This window comes from Cinclus cinclus, chromosome 7 (genome assembly GCF_963662255.1).
Source record: "Cinclus cinclus chromosome 7, bCinCin1.1, whole genome shotgun sequence".
Lineage (NCBI taxonomy): Eukaryota > Metazoa > Chordata > Aves > Passeriformes > Cinclidae > Cinclus > Cinclus cinclus.
Window position 1 is genome coordinate 27,182,858 of NC_085052.1, and position 16,163 is coordinate 27,199,020.

The window sequence follows — 16,163 nt, forward strand, 5'->3', positions numbered from 1 at the left end:
ATTTCTGCTGAGGAACAAAAGCAAATTCCTCATCAGAGAATGCAATCAAGTGGTGATGCTGCAGCTGGTTCCTTGCAGCCTCTGCAGGCAGACAAAATAGCAATGTAGTAGAGAGAAAATGTTTGCTGAGTTAACTGGGCTATATTTAGGTGCCAAATAAACAGATTTCTGCTTTTGACCCTCCCCCTCACACCCTCAAAACTGCTTCTTGGGCTGTCTGCAAATGTCTTGGCTGTTGGTGGTTTCTGTTCCCTGCAAGAATGATGGGGAGCAGTAGGGGAGGGACATCTGTCCCAGCTGAACATGGAAAAGGTGAGTGCTGGGCACACAGTCCCCATCTCCATCCTTGTTCCCTTCCCAGTGCTTCCTTAGCACTGTCTGCACAGGCTGGCTGAGCTACAAAACCCTGAACCCCCCAAACTCTTCTCCATGGGGGCCCTTGGGAATTGCATGGAATTCAACCAGGCTGGGTGCTGGTGCTGCCCCTGAGTCAGGGCAAACCCTGGGATCAATCCAGGCTGGGGATGAGCAGCTGGAGAAGGACCTGGGGGTGCTGTGGGTGAGAGCTGGGACCCAGAACCCTCCCGTGCCCTGAGCTGAGCCCCAGTGTGGGCAGCAGGGGAGGGGGGGATTCTGCCCCTGTGCTCAGGTGAGAACCCACCTGCAGAGCTGCCCCAGCCCTGGGGCCCAGCACAGGAGGGACCTGGAGCTGCTGGACAGAGCCCAGAGGAGGCTCCAGGATGATCAGAGGGATGGAGCAGCTCTGCTGGGAGGAAAGGCTGGGACAGCTGGGATTGTTCAGCCTGGAAAGGAGAAGCTTTGGGGTGACCCAGTTGTGGCCTAGACACATGGAGAGGGTCTTCAGAAGTGTTGGAGTGATAAGAGGGAATGGCTTCCCACTGCCAGAGGGCAGGGTCAGATGGGATGTTGGCAAGGACTTGTTCCTTGGGAGGGTGGGCAGGCCCTGGCACAGGGTGCCCGGAGAAGCTGTGGCTGCCCCTGGATCCCTGGAAGTGTCCAAGGCCAGGCAGGACTTTGGGGCTTGGAGCCACCTGGGATAGTGGAAGGCGTCCCTGCCCGTGGCAGGGGAGGCACTGGATGAGCTTTAAGGTCTCTTCCAACATGACCTGTTCTGGAATTCTGTGACTGCTGTGGCCTTTTTAATCCATATAAAGCAGGAGCTGAAAAACCAGCATCTTCCCTTCCATGCTGCATTTTGCATCCCACTTTCCCCTTGCAGCAGGCTCTTTTCCTGGCACTGCTGTTGGGACTGATTGTACAGTTAGCCCTTTATTCGTGTGTGCATAAATTTGACTTCTTTTAAAGGAAGCAGCTCCTGTAATCGCCTTGCCAGAACAGATTAGGAGAGGGAGTGTGCAGATCACAACACTCCTCTGCTGCCTTTGACGATGAGAATTTCTTCAGTCTGCTTGAAGTGCTGCTTGCAGCCTCAGGGGTGGCCAGAGAGCAGTAGGAAGTTCATTTATTCCTTTATTTTCTCCTCTTCAGACATGCTTATGCTGTTCATGGTTTTTTGCCTCCTAATTTATGACAGGTTGGGGAGTTGAGGGCACCCAGTGTTGTATCCGAGGAGGAGAGACTCGTGGTCAGCACAAGGTTTGCTCTGCCCATCTCTTCAGGCTTTGATCTGTCTGGCTTTCAGTGCTGATGAGTTCTTCTATCCCAGAGAATGCCTTAACTATAATTGCTTCATAAGCATGAGCACTTGGTGATTAGAAATTACTTTTCGTTCCTGATTAAATAGCAAGGCGCAGTCTTTAACAAAAACAGGACACTTAAAGTTCCAGTTTTCTCATTTAAGGGACATTGATTTTCACAGGCCAAAAGCTTTTCTCAAATTTCCACCTGAAGAACAAATGTTAATGCAGATATAGGTTAATGACGGGTTTGTTTAAGGCTTTATTTTCCCAGTAACCCGAGAGTAAATCAAACAGCAGTCTTTAAAATTGGGTTTATGTCTGTTAGAGGTGTGTTAATGTCATGAAGAGTTTGGAATGGTTAAAGCTCAGGTTAGAAACTTTTAAGTGTTTGTTTTTTTGTGTGTGTGTGTGTTTTTTGGTTTTTTTTTGTTTTTTTTTTCTCTAAATCTAAAGACTTTGTGGAGCCCAGCTTGATTGCTGGGGGACAGAGCTGGTCACTTGAGGTTTCTGCTGCTGAGCTTCCAGCTTGCAGTGCTGGACATGTCTGTCCAGAAAATGGAATTAGAACACCTTCAGTGAATAATTCTGCATGGCACTTCTTTGTCCTGCCTTTACAGACTTCTCTGAGCTGCTCTGGGGGAGAATATAATAAGCAGCCTCGGGAGATCCCTTGCTCTGTTTTTGGTTGTGTTCTTTCTCTCAGCCACCCACCAACCCACAGTGGAGGTCATCAAACACAAAATACCATCAAGAATTCAGGTTCCTATGCAGGTCCAGCTGAGGAATGCCTGCTGTACTGTGCTTGCAGTGCAAGGCACAGCATTCAGCTGGGAATGCTGTGATTGGGATGGGCTTCAATGGGATTTCTGTGTTTCCTCCTTGGTTTGCTGTGCTCCTGGGGGCCTGCCTGGGCTTTGTGCAGTGCCAGCAGCTCCACAGGTACTGTTACCTCGGATTTAAACTGTCTGCCCCATCTTGCTGTGCCATAATCACCACTCTGACCACTAAAAACCTGTTTATTTAAGTGGATATATAAGTGGATAAAGATTAAACCAGTCTGCTGCTTCTCACAGAACTGAGGGGGGTTTGAGCACTGGCAGCTCTTGAATCCTTGTCTGACCTCATGTGAAATTCATGTGGAAGTAGTACCAGTCCCTCAGGACATCATTCCAGTACAGGAAGATGGCAGGGATATGTCTGAAGGCAACGTTTTTTGTCCAGGTTAAGCCTCTTAAACCTTGTTTAAAACATTCCTCAGCCCCAACCCCCTTTGCTGTTCCTGGCAGCTTTTCTCCCTGCCCACAAGATAATGCCAGGCTTTTTCCTGGTGTGACAGCCAAGCAGGATTTATGGCTGTGGCTTATCCAAACAACCTGTAAAAGTGTTATAGGGTGTTTAAAAAATAATAGTTGTTATAATTCAAGTGAGGAACAAACACTTGCATTCTCCTCTGTGTACGCAGACATTAACAGAGAATGGAGGGGGGAAGAGATGTTGTTGGGAGAAATTTCTTTTTCTCTCTGAAAGGGGCTGTTTAAATGAAATATTCTGTTTTAATAACACGGAGATGTTAAGGCTCTGCCGACTGCACACAATTTACTTGACCTTTATAAATAGAACAGCCTTGTCTCTCTATTGGAAAACAAACAAACAAAAAAACCCCCACCCTGAATGCAGCATGCAGATTTATTAACCAGCACAGAGAAGAGTTGTTAGATTTTATTCCTTGAGCGGGAATGCAAATTGTCCAAGTAGGATTTGGAGAGAATAGCACCACATACACCAGCTTTTTGGGATGATTGCCAAAAAAAGAGAAAGAGGTAGATCCATGAAACTGGCAGGTGGAAAGCCCCAGGATGAACACTGACCCACACAGGGCTGCTTTTCTTTGGGTTTGAGTATTCCATTTAGCTCTGGCTGCTGTTGCTATTTGGGAGAACAGATTTAAAAAAAAATAAATTCAGATTTTAAAAAAGAATGGTCAAAGTTGTGCTGTTTTCTCCCTGACTTGAAAGGCTGGAATGTTAGTTTCCTTAAACTCACTAAAGGAAGGCGTGTTTTCCAAGAATTCCAGTGCCAGTTAATTTCATTGTTTAGTGTTTAACACAGGCTTGGGCTGATCTTTCCAATCACTTGTGCTCCTGAATATATATTAGCATTTATGTCAAACCACTTGTTCCTGCTTCGGACTTTAAAAAAGAATTGTTATCTTTTAAATGCACTTAAATTTCAAATGACGTTTTTTGGGCCTGTTGGGATTAAACTGGCTCTGAATTACTTCAGTTCCCTGCAGTAGTTCCTGTTTCCTCCACAGAAATAACTGCTCCTTGGCAGGCACGTTTTCTCCATCTCTTTTTAGCTCTTTCTGTGTATTCCTTAATGTAAATATTTCCTCAACGCAGTCTGCAGAGCATGGAACAGACTCAGAACGTGGAAGGGTTGTAGCAGTGCTTTTCAGAAAGTGAACAAGGTTTCTGTACTAGTCCTGTGAAATATTTGGGACAGAGGGAAAGGACTGTTTCCCTACAAACCCACATGTGCTGTATTGGAAGAAACACAATTTCTATCTCCTTGTGATGCACTGATGTCCTGTTATGCTATTTTTGTGGGTTTTTTTCCCTTCATTATCATGGAATCACTGAAGGGTTTGGGTGGGAAGGGACATCAAAGCCCATCTCATTCGACCCATGCCATGGCAGGGACACCTTCCACTGTCCCAGGCTGCTCCAAGCCCCAAAGTCCAGCCTGGCCTTGGACACTTCCAGGGATCCAGGGGCAGCCACAGCTTCTCTGGGCACCCTGTGCCAGGGCCTGCCCACCCTCTCAGGGAAGGATTTCTTCCCAGTATCCCACCAAATCTGCTGCAAGGCACATCTGCTATTTCCCTCCTCTTTTCCTCCTCTGCCACATTAAACCCTTGGGGTCCTTCTGGCTCCTTGCAGCTTCTTTCCAACTATTTCTCCTGGTCTGGGGCTCAGCTTTCTTATCTATTTTGGCTGATATTTGTTCAACTGCCCCATGGGAGCAGTGAAATAGCAAGGGGCAGGGGAAGCAGGAGGAGAGAAAGCGTTTGGGAGGATGGTGGAAGGAAAGGAAAGAGAAATTCATGGTGCTCTGCACCAGCAGTGTCAAATGAGGCACTCGGACAGAAAAGGAAGATGAGCCAGAGTTGCTGCAATGGGAGCAAGCATTTTGGAGTTGGGAGATGGTGTGGGAAGGTGATGAGATATGAGGGTGGTGGAAGAGGGGAGAGTTAAGTGCAGGATAGTAATGCAAGGGAAGGAAAGCAATCTCAGTAGTACATTATGGGAGCACATTTTGTTTTCTGCTCATGTGATGCAGATAAAAGTAACTTAATTCTCTGCCCTCCTCTGGCGTATTGTTTCTGTCACAGTTCTTAGCCTTGAGATGTTGTTCTTCTCTGTGGTGCCCTATTTGGAATTTTCCTATGAACCAAAAGTTTTCTGTTGAGGACCTGGACAGCAGCGTGGCAGCACATTTGAACTGTAAATTTTGGGCTTTTTTGGCTTGCTGAGGAAGACAGACGAGCCATATTCCTTAATGCCTGTTACTGTCTGTCCTCCAGAAACAAGTGCTGCTCCTGTTTCCCCTTGAAATGGCCCTGCTTGGAAAGGGGAGAGCTTTCCCTTGGGAAAACCTCAGTGGATCCCATGCTGGCATTCTGGCTTGGCAGGCTGTAACACCAGGAGGTCACAGGCACTCCTAAAAGACCACAGTGAGCGATCTCCATAACTTGCTCAGGGTTTGGAATGTGAACCCTTTGACAAACAGCTCAGGGAGCTGGGAAAGGGGTTCAGGCTGGAGAAAAGGAGGCTCAGGGGGGACCTTGTGGCTCTGCACAACTCCCTGACAGGAGGGGACAGCCAGGGGGGCTCGGGCTGTGCTCCAGGGAACAGGGACAGGACAAGGGGAAACGGCCTCAAGCTGTGCCAGGGGAGGCTCAGGTTGGACAGCAGGAGGAATTTCTCCATGGAAAGGGTGCTCAGGCCTTGGCAGGGGCTGCCCAGGGAGCTTTGGAGTGCCCATCCCTGGAGGTGTCCAAGGAAGGGCTGGACGTGGCACTCAGTGCTCTGGGCTGGGGACAAGGTGGGGATCAGGCACAGCTTGGGCTGGATGACCCTGGAGAGGGCTTTTCCAGCCTAACTGGTTCTGTGATTTTCCCAGTCTCCATGCCATTCCTTAGCTGTCCTTAAGCAGCACCTTTTGTATTGCTGCATCCTTATTTTACCTCTGTATGTCTATTCCCATTAGGATTCTTGGAGGACAAGAGATGCCATGAATGTGAGGTTACTGCTTGTTCAAAAATATCCTCCCATTTGCCAGAAATAAGACGTTTTCCCTTCAGTACCTTTCCACTCTGAAATTCCTGGAAACATTCAGTGCCTCTGGAGGAGAGTTATTTTGATCAAAGAAAAGGGCTGTTTCCTAAATTCTTTAAATTCAGAGCTCTTCATAATTCCCTTGCTTTCTATCAGAATTTGGTGCCTTCTTTCTCCTAGAACATTTGTCACTATTATTCTTCAAAACAATTCCTTTAAGTTCTCTCTGTCTTGTGTTTATATATGGCTGGGTGATTGCAGGTATCCCTGGAGTTTTTCTCATATAGTTTATGGGAATTAGGGAAATTTCTCCAACCCACCACCAATTTCCCCCTGTAGATCGTTCTTTACTATCTGAGATTTTATGAAGACCTTGAAAGCCCTGAGACCGGAGCTTTCCATGCCTGGGGTTGTGTTTTTTTGTGTTGTGATTTTTTTTTTAATAATTTTTAATTTTTTTTTTTTTTGTGAGAGGATTTCTATGGAGGTGTTTGCCTTGTGCTGCTCTCATTCCTGTTGTGCTGGACATCCCTGCTGTGGCATCTCCCCTCCATGAGGACAGTGATGAGGACTGTGTCCTCCTGCTTCAGAGTTTGGGTTCTTTTTCTGGTTATAGCCAAAGGCAACATCACAACCATGGGATTCTTAGTGGAATTCCTAAAACAAGATGAGCAAGAGCATTTCCAAGCAAAAGCCTTGTTTTGTTTTAGTACCACAGAGCCGTTTGGGCTGGAAAAGCCCTCCCAGCCCACGGAGCCCAAGCTGGGATCCCCACCTTGTCCCCAGCCCAGAGCACTGAGTGCCACGTCCAGCCCTTCCTTGGACACCTCCAGGGATGGGCACTCCAAAGCTCCCTGGGCAGCCCCTGCCAAGGCCTGAGCACCCTTTCCATGGAGAAATTCCTCCTGCTGTCCAACCTGAGCCTCCCCTGGCACAGCTTGAGGCCGTTTCCCCTTGTCCTGTCCCTGTTCTCTGGATTCCTGTCAGGGAGTTGTGGAGAGCAGTTGTTGTTGGCATATTCTTCAAAACTCAGCGGAATTGTCACAGTCAATGCTCATTCAAGTCGAAATAGGAATGAGAAAATATTTGGAATGTGCCAACCTCTCCCCCACTTGCCTTTGAGCAGAAGGAAGGCAGCAGCAGCACTGCCCTGTTCCCATCCCCATCCTCCTGCTTTTCCACAGATACGTCCTGAGCTTCCTGCTGCTGGTCTTTCTCCAGTTAAATGCTATCAAGTTGTGTGGCTGCTCAGAGTTCATCTTGCCTGCCACAAGGTGCTTGTCCTGCTCTAATCTGGTTTATTGGCAGGCTAGACAGAGCCTGCAGGATGTGCTCCCACAGCTGTATCCTGGAGTGACCCTTCTGGGAGGAGGCACATTTTGCCCTTCCATCCCCCCCAGCTTCTCCTTGGTGCTTGGCAGTGGGGAATTATTTAGGTAGTGCCACACATTTTGCAAATATTTATGTCCCAAAGCCTGCTTGTAAATGTCAGGCCTCCCGCTGACTTGTGAAGTAGGAAGAAATAGCTCTCCCTAAAATCCCTGAGAATATTTATTGGAAGACTGAGGCTCTAAGCACTGTCTGCATTCCACTGCCACACACCTATGGCATTTCAGCTAGGGACTTCTACAGGCTGGAGAGAGCTGATGGAACTTCTCTGGTGATAGTCCCATCCATCACACGTGCTGGGTGAATCAGAGTGAGGGATGTGAAATCTCTGTTGCTTTTCTCCCCTCCCCATCCATCACAATTCCTGTGAATCTCCCTCCTGAACTTTCACTGGAACACCTCTCTATCTCCTTGGCTGTGACAGCATTCCCAGCAGATGTGTTTATATCAGGGAGGAGCAAAATGCTTTTTCAGAGCACATCCATCTCTCCTGGCCCACGGTGCATTTGGAGGAGCTCCTGACGTGTTCTCAGCCTCTAATCCAGGAGAGCAGAGTGAGCTGTCTCTGCTCAGAGGATCCCTAATTGGATTTCTGCATCTATGTAAATTAGGTTATCATCCCCTTGGCAGATTTCCTGCCTATTGTACCAGGGTGAAGCCATCTCTGCGGTGGCCATCAATAATTCCTTCTCCAGGGAATGGGTGCAGCTCACTGTCCATGCCTTCATTTATCCCCAGGGAGCCACACAGACCTCCAAAGGCACTGATAAAGTTGGGAGAACTGTTGGAGTTGCCATTTAGCTGCACTGCTCATCCCTGCCTTCAGTCAGGGGTCACTGCATGGAGCTGCCAGGACTGGAAGCCCACATGGATAATGGTTTGATGGATGGAAAAACTCCTGCATTTCAACTCCATGGTTCTTTTCAAGATGGAGTGTCGTGACCTTCAGGATGTGTTGTCTGGGTCTCTGTGACTCCATCTTGCTCGCCGAGCTCCTTCTGGAGGAGTTTGGGTTGTTTCTGGGTCCCTGAGTGTGGAGACATATGGGGACATATGTTTTCTCTGCTATTTTTGTAGGTGCAAGAAGCCTCCAGCACAGCTGTGCTGGATGTGAGCGCTGAAACTGTGAAATGCACGGGGTAACACCCTTCAAAAATCTGCTTGGTTTTAGTCAGGCAGCCCTGAGAGACATCCATCCCCCTTCACCATCACTTTGCTGCATGTTCTGGAAGAATTTCTCCATGGAAAGGGTGCTCAGGCCTTGGCAGGGGCTGCCCAGGGAGCTTTGGAGTGCCCATCCCTGGAGGTGTCCAAGGAAGGGCTGGACGTGGCACTCAGTGCTCTGGGCTGGGGACAAGGTGGGGATCACAGTTTGGACTGGATGGCCTTAGAGATCTTTTCCAATCTGGACGCTTCTCTGATTTTGTGTTTTCACCTCTCATTAGCTGCCCAAAGCTGCTGCTGTTTGCTTCAGGTAATCAGGGAGCTGCTTAATCCTGCTCGGAGGGCTTGGTAGTGGTTTCTCAAAATGCAGCTCATGTGGGAGTTCCTTGGAGCTGTCAGAGAGTGCAGGAGGAGGCAAACTGTGCTGGCAAGAGCCAACTTCTTCTTCTGCCTGATCTTGCCAACATTTCTGGTGTCTAAAGCTGGGGCTTTGTAGGATGCAAATTAAGAGCCTAAAAAAGGGCGGTAAATTAAGATCTGTGGGGTGAGACACATTAAAATGCAAGTTAACCAAATCTTGCCTACAGTATTTTTATACCAACAACAATTTTCAGCGTAGGTGAAAGGGGATTTGAATATTTTTTTTTTTGCTAAAATGATTTTTCTTTTTAAATGTTGAGTGCCAGAATATGATATAATGAACAGCAGTGTACTGATATATTTAGAAATCCTAAGTGGAGCTGTCTGAGCAAGATTCTCTGCAGAGCAGTTTGATTCTGCAACTCTAAGTTGTACTGAAGTGCAGGAAAACCTGGAAATGTGGAAGGTGCTTTTCTGGCTTACAGGTTTAGGTCAGGGCAGAATTGCCTAACCTCTTTTTAAATTGGCAGTTTGGTTAAAAATCTTAGTGGACTCCTGTGAAGAACATTCTTCCATCCAGCTATTTAGGAGCAGCCTCGCTGAAGATGCTTAAGATCCTGCTCAGAAATTTCCTCTAAAACCCGAAGATGGGCTGTGGGTTGTGAGTTGTGGGAAAAGGAAGCACTGTAATGAAAATCCAAGAGTGTATTTAAAGGCCTTCATGTTACTCAGTCCCAGACTTGAATCCTACTCTTATTTCCAGTTATTGAGACAAAAATAGCTCTCTGGAGTTATATTTAAAATTCCCTTGAAGGAACATCTAAAGTGGGCTTTATCCAGAGCCAAAACAAACAGCTAATTCAGAGTTATCAGCTGTTAATGGCATTAGAGTCCAAACAAGCCCCAGACCTTACCCATAGGTCCGAGCTTTTCTCTCCTGCCCTGCTCCTCACAGTGAGCCATGAAAAGATCCTTTTGTTCCCTTGCAGATTTTAGGATCTGAAGGCATTATCCAGCCTCCAGGAAGTGCCCTGTGCTAGAGGTTTGCTCCTGCTCCGGGAGCTTTGGCACTAAAGGCACTCATGGAGAACCCTCCACCTCGCCTTGGCACCAAGAATTTCACTTTAGTTGCAAAAGCAGCTTTGCTGAAGGGTGCGGGCTTCAAGCTGGTGATTGAGGGATTAAATAATCATCCTGGAAGTTCTGTTTCCTACCTCTGGTTATTAGATGGGAACTTAGGAGCTGACAACAATCCATAACCCAGCGTGCTGGGCAGAGAGAAGTGCCAGGAACTGGTTTGGACTGCTATCTCTTGATGATGCTTATTCTGGTATCACTGGAGGCTTTGTGGTTCTCAGCTGCCAGTTTGGAACCTCTGGATGTGTGGTCAGGCCACAGATGAGTTATGTAGATATTTCAATGTAAGGGGGACACTGAGCTGTTGGAGCAACTCCTGAAATTGCTGAGGGGACTGGAGCAGCTTCCTTCTGGAACCAGACTGGGAGAGCTGGGAGTGCTCAGCCTGGGGAAGGGAAGGTTGTGTGGAGACCTCACAGCTCCTTGCAGGGTCTGAAGGGATTCAGGGAAGCTGGAGAGGGACCCTGCATCAGGAACTGGAGTGCCAGGACAAGGGGGAGTGGGTTCTGGGAATGCCAGAGAGGAAATTCAGGTTCCACAGATAGAATAAACTCTTCCCTGGGAGGGTGGAGATGCCTGGCACAGAGAAGCTGTGGCTGCCCCTGGGATCCCTGGAAGTGTCTGAGGCCAGTCTGGATGGGGCTTGGAGCAGCCTGGGATAGTGGAAGATGTTTGGGACAGCTCAAAGGGGGTGGAGAGAGGTGATTTTAACGTCCTTTCCAACCCAAACCACTTGGGATTCTATTCCAGAGCAGAGCCGAGCGTGTGTTTTAGTCTTGCCTACTCTTTGTACTATACAAGGGCTTAAAACAGAGTTAGCAGCTCTACAAATACAAAATTTGAGCAAAAAGCTTCCCCAACCTTGCTGGAAACTTGCAGCCTTTGCTTTTTGCCATTTGGAATGGACATCCCCTTTGTAAACCGAGGTGTGTCTGGGGACAGCTTAAAACAAAATATCTGTCTGATGCTTGTTGCCGTGTCATGTGTTCGTATCCTGCTGGATAGTTTCAGGGAAGCTGGAGCAGGAGCAATCCTTGGCTGTGTTTTCCCTTTTTAAGGAAGGTTGTTTTTTTTATTTTCTTTTTCCATGGCCACATTTTGTAGAAGTAAACACTTTTAAACATTTCACAGTGTGGATTTTAAACAGACGTTTGTTGTAGGGAATTGGCTGGATTCTTGTGTCCCATGTCAGATTTGGGAGCAAAGGCTGCAGTTTTTGTTTTTTTTTTTTAATTTTATTTTCCATACTTATCTCTGACATCAGCTTAATTCCTTGGACAGGGATATGTAAGGTTCCAAAATATAGTGCTTTTGGGCATGAGTTTCTACAAATAATTTGGATTTTTACAACAGCGATGACCCAGCCCAAAAGGTGCCACTGATTGTAGTAGCTTTGGAGCAGGGTTTATTGTGTGAGTAAAGGAGTCCTCCCAGGGCCCTGCATTTTGACTGCTGTAAACTTGAGGTGTCTCTGTCTACTTGGTCAAGTTCCTGTGGATGTTTCCCTCCTAAATATGGAGATTTAGGTTATTAGTAGTATTTGTTAATTCCTGATGGGTGAAACTCCTGAAAAAAATACTCCTTCCTCCCATTAGTATTGACATATTGAAAAGTTTTGCTTGAAAGTTTGAGATGGAGACAGCTAAAGAAATGGTCTTGCTTATTTTTTTCACGCCAGCGTGTGCTTTTTCTTCCCTTTTTGTGCAGGCATCTTCCAGCCTGTCCAACCAGTACATTGCTTTTCATTTTCCTTACTGGTAGTTTCAAATGGTTTTGCTGCAAAGCTGTGGTGCTGAACACCCTAGAATTCAGAATTGTGTCACTAATCCTTGAATTTAACTCTTAATTTCTTCTGTTTTTCCTTATCCACCTCTGTTTAATCAGCTCTCGCCAGCAGCAGATTTCCAGGGGAATGATTCCTGGGTAGCTCCCCTTGACCCTGAGGTTCCTGCAGGCTCCATTGCAAACTGGGGCTTCACCAGTACAGGCTGTGGTGGGAGGATTTGGTTTCTGGAAGCCTCCCTGGAGGGGTCTGTCAGAAGTTTTTCTATCTGCTCCTAAATTCTTCCCTTCCTTAAAGCCAGTAAGTGGCTTTTCACATTGAAATAAGCCCTTTTGGGATGAAGAATAACTTTGTATTCTAATATTTACTGTACATGCCAGAAGGGACAAACCCAGTGTAGGGAACACAGCTTTTGTTGCTTTGAGGGAAGAGCCTGGGTTGAGCATTTATTGTGCTCCTTGGAAAATGGGAATTCCTGTCGAGGTAACAACAGACTGTGCTGCAGGGTTGGGTATTTTACTGTGCATTGCAAAGCACCATGGATTAATTCGGGCTGCAGAGCATCCCAGAAAGGATTGGGGTGGAAGGGACCTTAAAGCCCACCCAGTGCCACCCCTGCCATGGGCAGGAACACCTTCCACTTGGAGCCAGTGTGCTCCAAGCCCTGTCCAACCTGGCCTTGGATGCTTCCAGGGATTCAGGGGCAGTCACACCTTTTCTGGGAATTCTATTCCAGCCCCTCCTCACCCTCCCAGGAAACAATTCCTTCCCAATATCCCATCTAACCCTGCCCTCTGGCAGTGGGAAGCCATCCCCCCTTGTCTTGTCCCTTCATCTCTTGTCCCAAATCCCTCTCCAGCTCTCCTGGAGACATTTTAGGCACTGGCAGGGGCTTTGAGGTCTCCCTGGAGCCCTTCCTTCTCCAGGCTGAACAATCCCAGCTGTCCCAGCCTTTCTTCCCAGCAGAGCTGCTCCATCCCTCTGATCATCCTGGAGCCTCCTCTGGGCTCTGTCCAGCAGCTCCAGGTCCCTCCTGTGCTGGGCCCCAGGGCTGGGGCAGCTCTGCAGGTGGGGTCTCACCTGAGCACAGGGGCACAGGGGCAGAATCCCCCCTCTCTCAAGCTCCCCACACTGCTAGGGATGCATTTCCGGAGTTTTGTTTCCCATCTGCTACAAACCAGCATTTTTATTTATCTCCGGCGTTTGTGCCAATGGATGTTCATAGCAGGGTTTGAAATTCAGCATTTTATGGCCACTGCAAACCTCTAACGTAAGGCTTTCCACAGCTCAACACAGCTTCTGTTTGCTGGGACTGAAAACTAAATTTCTTTGTCTTGTTGGGGATGCTGGTGGCTGGCTGTGGTCGGGCTGGGGGAGCAGAGCACGCCCAGTACAGCACTGGAGGTGTGTGCATGGACACCCCTCTGTGTGCTTTGCTCCTGAGAGGCAGCACCACCAGGTTTTTATGCATTAAGTGTATTTGTAGGCAACTTGTTAAGGTTCTTTTTGCATGACTTCTGCAAATTCAAATGCAATTAGCTTCTTCCTCCTGTTGCCTTATTAATTACCGTGATGGACCTAAACTGATTTGGGACAGGATGTATCACAGAGGATTGTGCCCTCTTTTTAAACTCTTCATCAAGTCTCCAGCACATTTGGTCATTAATCTTTCAGGAAAACAGGGATGGCTTGGTGCCAGGCTGCTTGCTCTGGAGAGGAAAGATGGCAATAACTGCTTTCTACTCTGAGTGACCCTCTGAAGGCAGAGACATTCACTCCAGTGCTAAGTAAATATTCATGGAAATCCTCCTCCTTCAGACAGCTCATTTAGAAACAGTCCTTCTGCCTTACAAATATTGTAGGTTACTTTGTTTGTGTGTTGTTCCTATTAGAAACCTGAACCAGAAAGTACAGAAGAAATTCTGGTGGAAAATACGACGTAATGGAACAGCTTTATCTTGTTTAAAGCACTTACAATGGCAAGAGTGTGATTTCCAACCATTTGAAATACTTTTTATGCTGTATTATTGGGTAGATTCTTGTATTCATATGTGTGGGATAGCTGCTATTTTGAAATTATTGTGATGATTAAGGAATGGCTTGGTTTGGAGAAGCATTTGTTGTGGAATAATTGGGAACTAGGAGTTAATTCATGTGCTCCGAGGTTCATGTGTTTCTGGGCTGGTGACAAGGTGTGGATTGAGCACAGGTTGGACTTGATGGTTTGGGAGGGCTTTTCTCACCTGGGATTGTACATAAGAAAAAACACACACACACAAAAAAAGCCTATTTATCTGAAATGGCACCTGTGAATTACAGGGAAATAAAAGCTAATAATAATAATAATAAAATAATATTGAAGTTGCTGAAGGCCTGGCATGTGCGAGTGTGTGGGACTGGCAAGCCACAATGCATGAATAATTTTTCTGAATTATTAAGAATGACGAATATTCTCTCGCAGGGAACAATAGAGGAGCTCTGCTTGTAGCTCTGACATTGTATTTTTAGCACCAACTCATTTTCAAGTATATCAAACTCAGCTTTTTTTCTTACTTGACTCTAAAAGATGGATGGAATATTTCCTGCTGGAAGGGTTTGGAGCTCCCAAACTATGGAGGGTGGTTTAATCTGTGGTGGGAGGGGTGGAAGGAGATGATTTTTAAGGTTATTTCCAACCCAAAGCAGTCTGGGATTCTGTGAAATGCTCTCATATGTAAGCAGCTGGTTTTCAAGGCAGTTTTGCTCCTCCAGCAAGCCCTGTTTAAGGGCAGCTGGAGGTGCTTTTCTCCCAGGCTTTGTAGTCAAAGTCTCATCTTAACCAATTATCCCTACTAATAAAGCCTATTTTGCTCACATTCAAGCATGACTGAGTTATTATCCAGCCCTTTCCATGTGGCTATTTAATTTTAGGATGCTCAGATGTGGCAGAGATGAAGCTGTGTTTCATTGATGTCCCAGCCAGCGTGTTTTCCTTCATGATGGTGTATTTTGTGGGGTGGTTAAAAGGGTTTGGATGACTTGGAGACCCCTGAGCTTGCTCTGATATTCCTGTGTTGAGGACAGTGACTGAATTAGGTGGTTCGGATGTTTTCTTACCCACCTGAGATAATATTACATTAATATTGATAATAATATAATATTGATAATATTACTAAGCTCTTGAATTCCCTAGATTTATTCATGTTGGCTCTGTTTCACTGGTCTTCCCCCCAGCTGGAATCATAAAGGCTGAAAAAGACCTTTAAGCTCATTGAGGCCAACTAAGTTTTCCTGTTCCTTCGCTGCTGTTTGGACCGAATTTCTCAACTCCTTCTCAAATCCTTTCACATGTTCAGTTCCAGTAAGGAGAGCATTTTTTGTGCTGAGGATCTCTGCATCCAGAGGGAAGTTTGACTTGGGCCAGGAATTCCCCACAGTCTTTTTTGGGTACTATTGCAGCAACTCCACTTGAAAGCTTGACTTTATCAAGGAGAAATGAAGTAAATTTGGAGCCTTGGAATGAAATAAATACCTGGAATTGGAGTGCAGGTTGCCACAATGAACACAAAAGCTTTAATTAGGCTTTCTTTGGTGGGCAGTTAGGCAACACTAATAAAGAGCTCGTTGTTAAGAGGATTTGGGGTGGCTGAGACCAGAAGAGCAGTCAAGAGCTGAATGGGGGCACAGCAGGGAAAGCATCCTCTGGTTTGGCACAGGAGGTGGGATGAGGAAATGGGACAGCACCTGGTCAGCCTTACAAATCCCCAGCTTTGCTGGAAGGAAGGCATCCCCCAGGTGCAGGCTTTCCTGGGGGTCCTTCTTTGCACCCAGGAAGGGCTGGAGTGGCAGTCAGGGATTGGTGTGAAGGCAGATTCTGACTCTCAGGAGTGGTTTTGTGGCACCTCCTCCTTGGGCAGGCTGGTCCTGTCCCCTCCTGCCCTTCAGCAGGGTCACTTCTGGTAGCCTCTGGTGTCCAGTGGAATGAGCAGTGTTCAAATAGCCTCGAAACCCTCAAAGGAATAAAAAGAATCTTAAACATCACCGAGCTGGTTCTGCGGTGGGTAGAACCCTGAGAAGCTTCTAACCCTGTGCCAGGACTGTGATATCCCCAAGGCTGGGCTGGTTTGGGTCTCCTCAAGTCCCACTCTGGCTCTTTGTCAAGAAGACATGACCCCTTAAAGTGTTTTTCTTTGAAAACTTTGCTTCCTATTCATCTTTCCCTTAGCTAAACCCCTCCTGACTGCCCAGGCTCTGCAGAGAGCTGCTGGCTGTGAACAGCTCAGCCCCCAGGGTGAGGAATGAAGGAGCTGCTGTCCAGCTTGGAGGTGTTTTAGGAGCTTTAGTTTTGGT

The 16,163-nt window shown here is 47.0% G+C and overlaps 1 protein-coding gene across 2 annotated transcripts in view; it reads left to right on the top strand.

Moving 5' to 3' along the window:
- PRKG1 (protein kinase cGMP-dependent 1) overlaps window positions 1-16,163 on the top strand; it is a 361,241-nt gene that overhangs the window by 39,080 nt on the left and 305,998 nt on the right. The window lies entirely within an intron of this gene.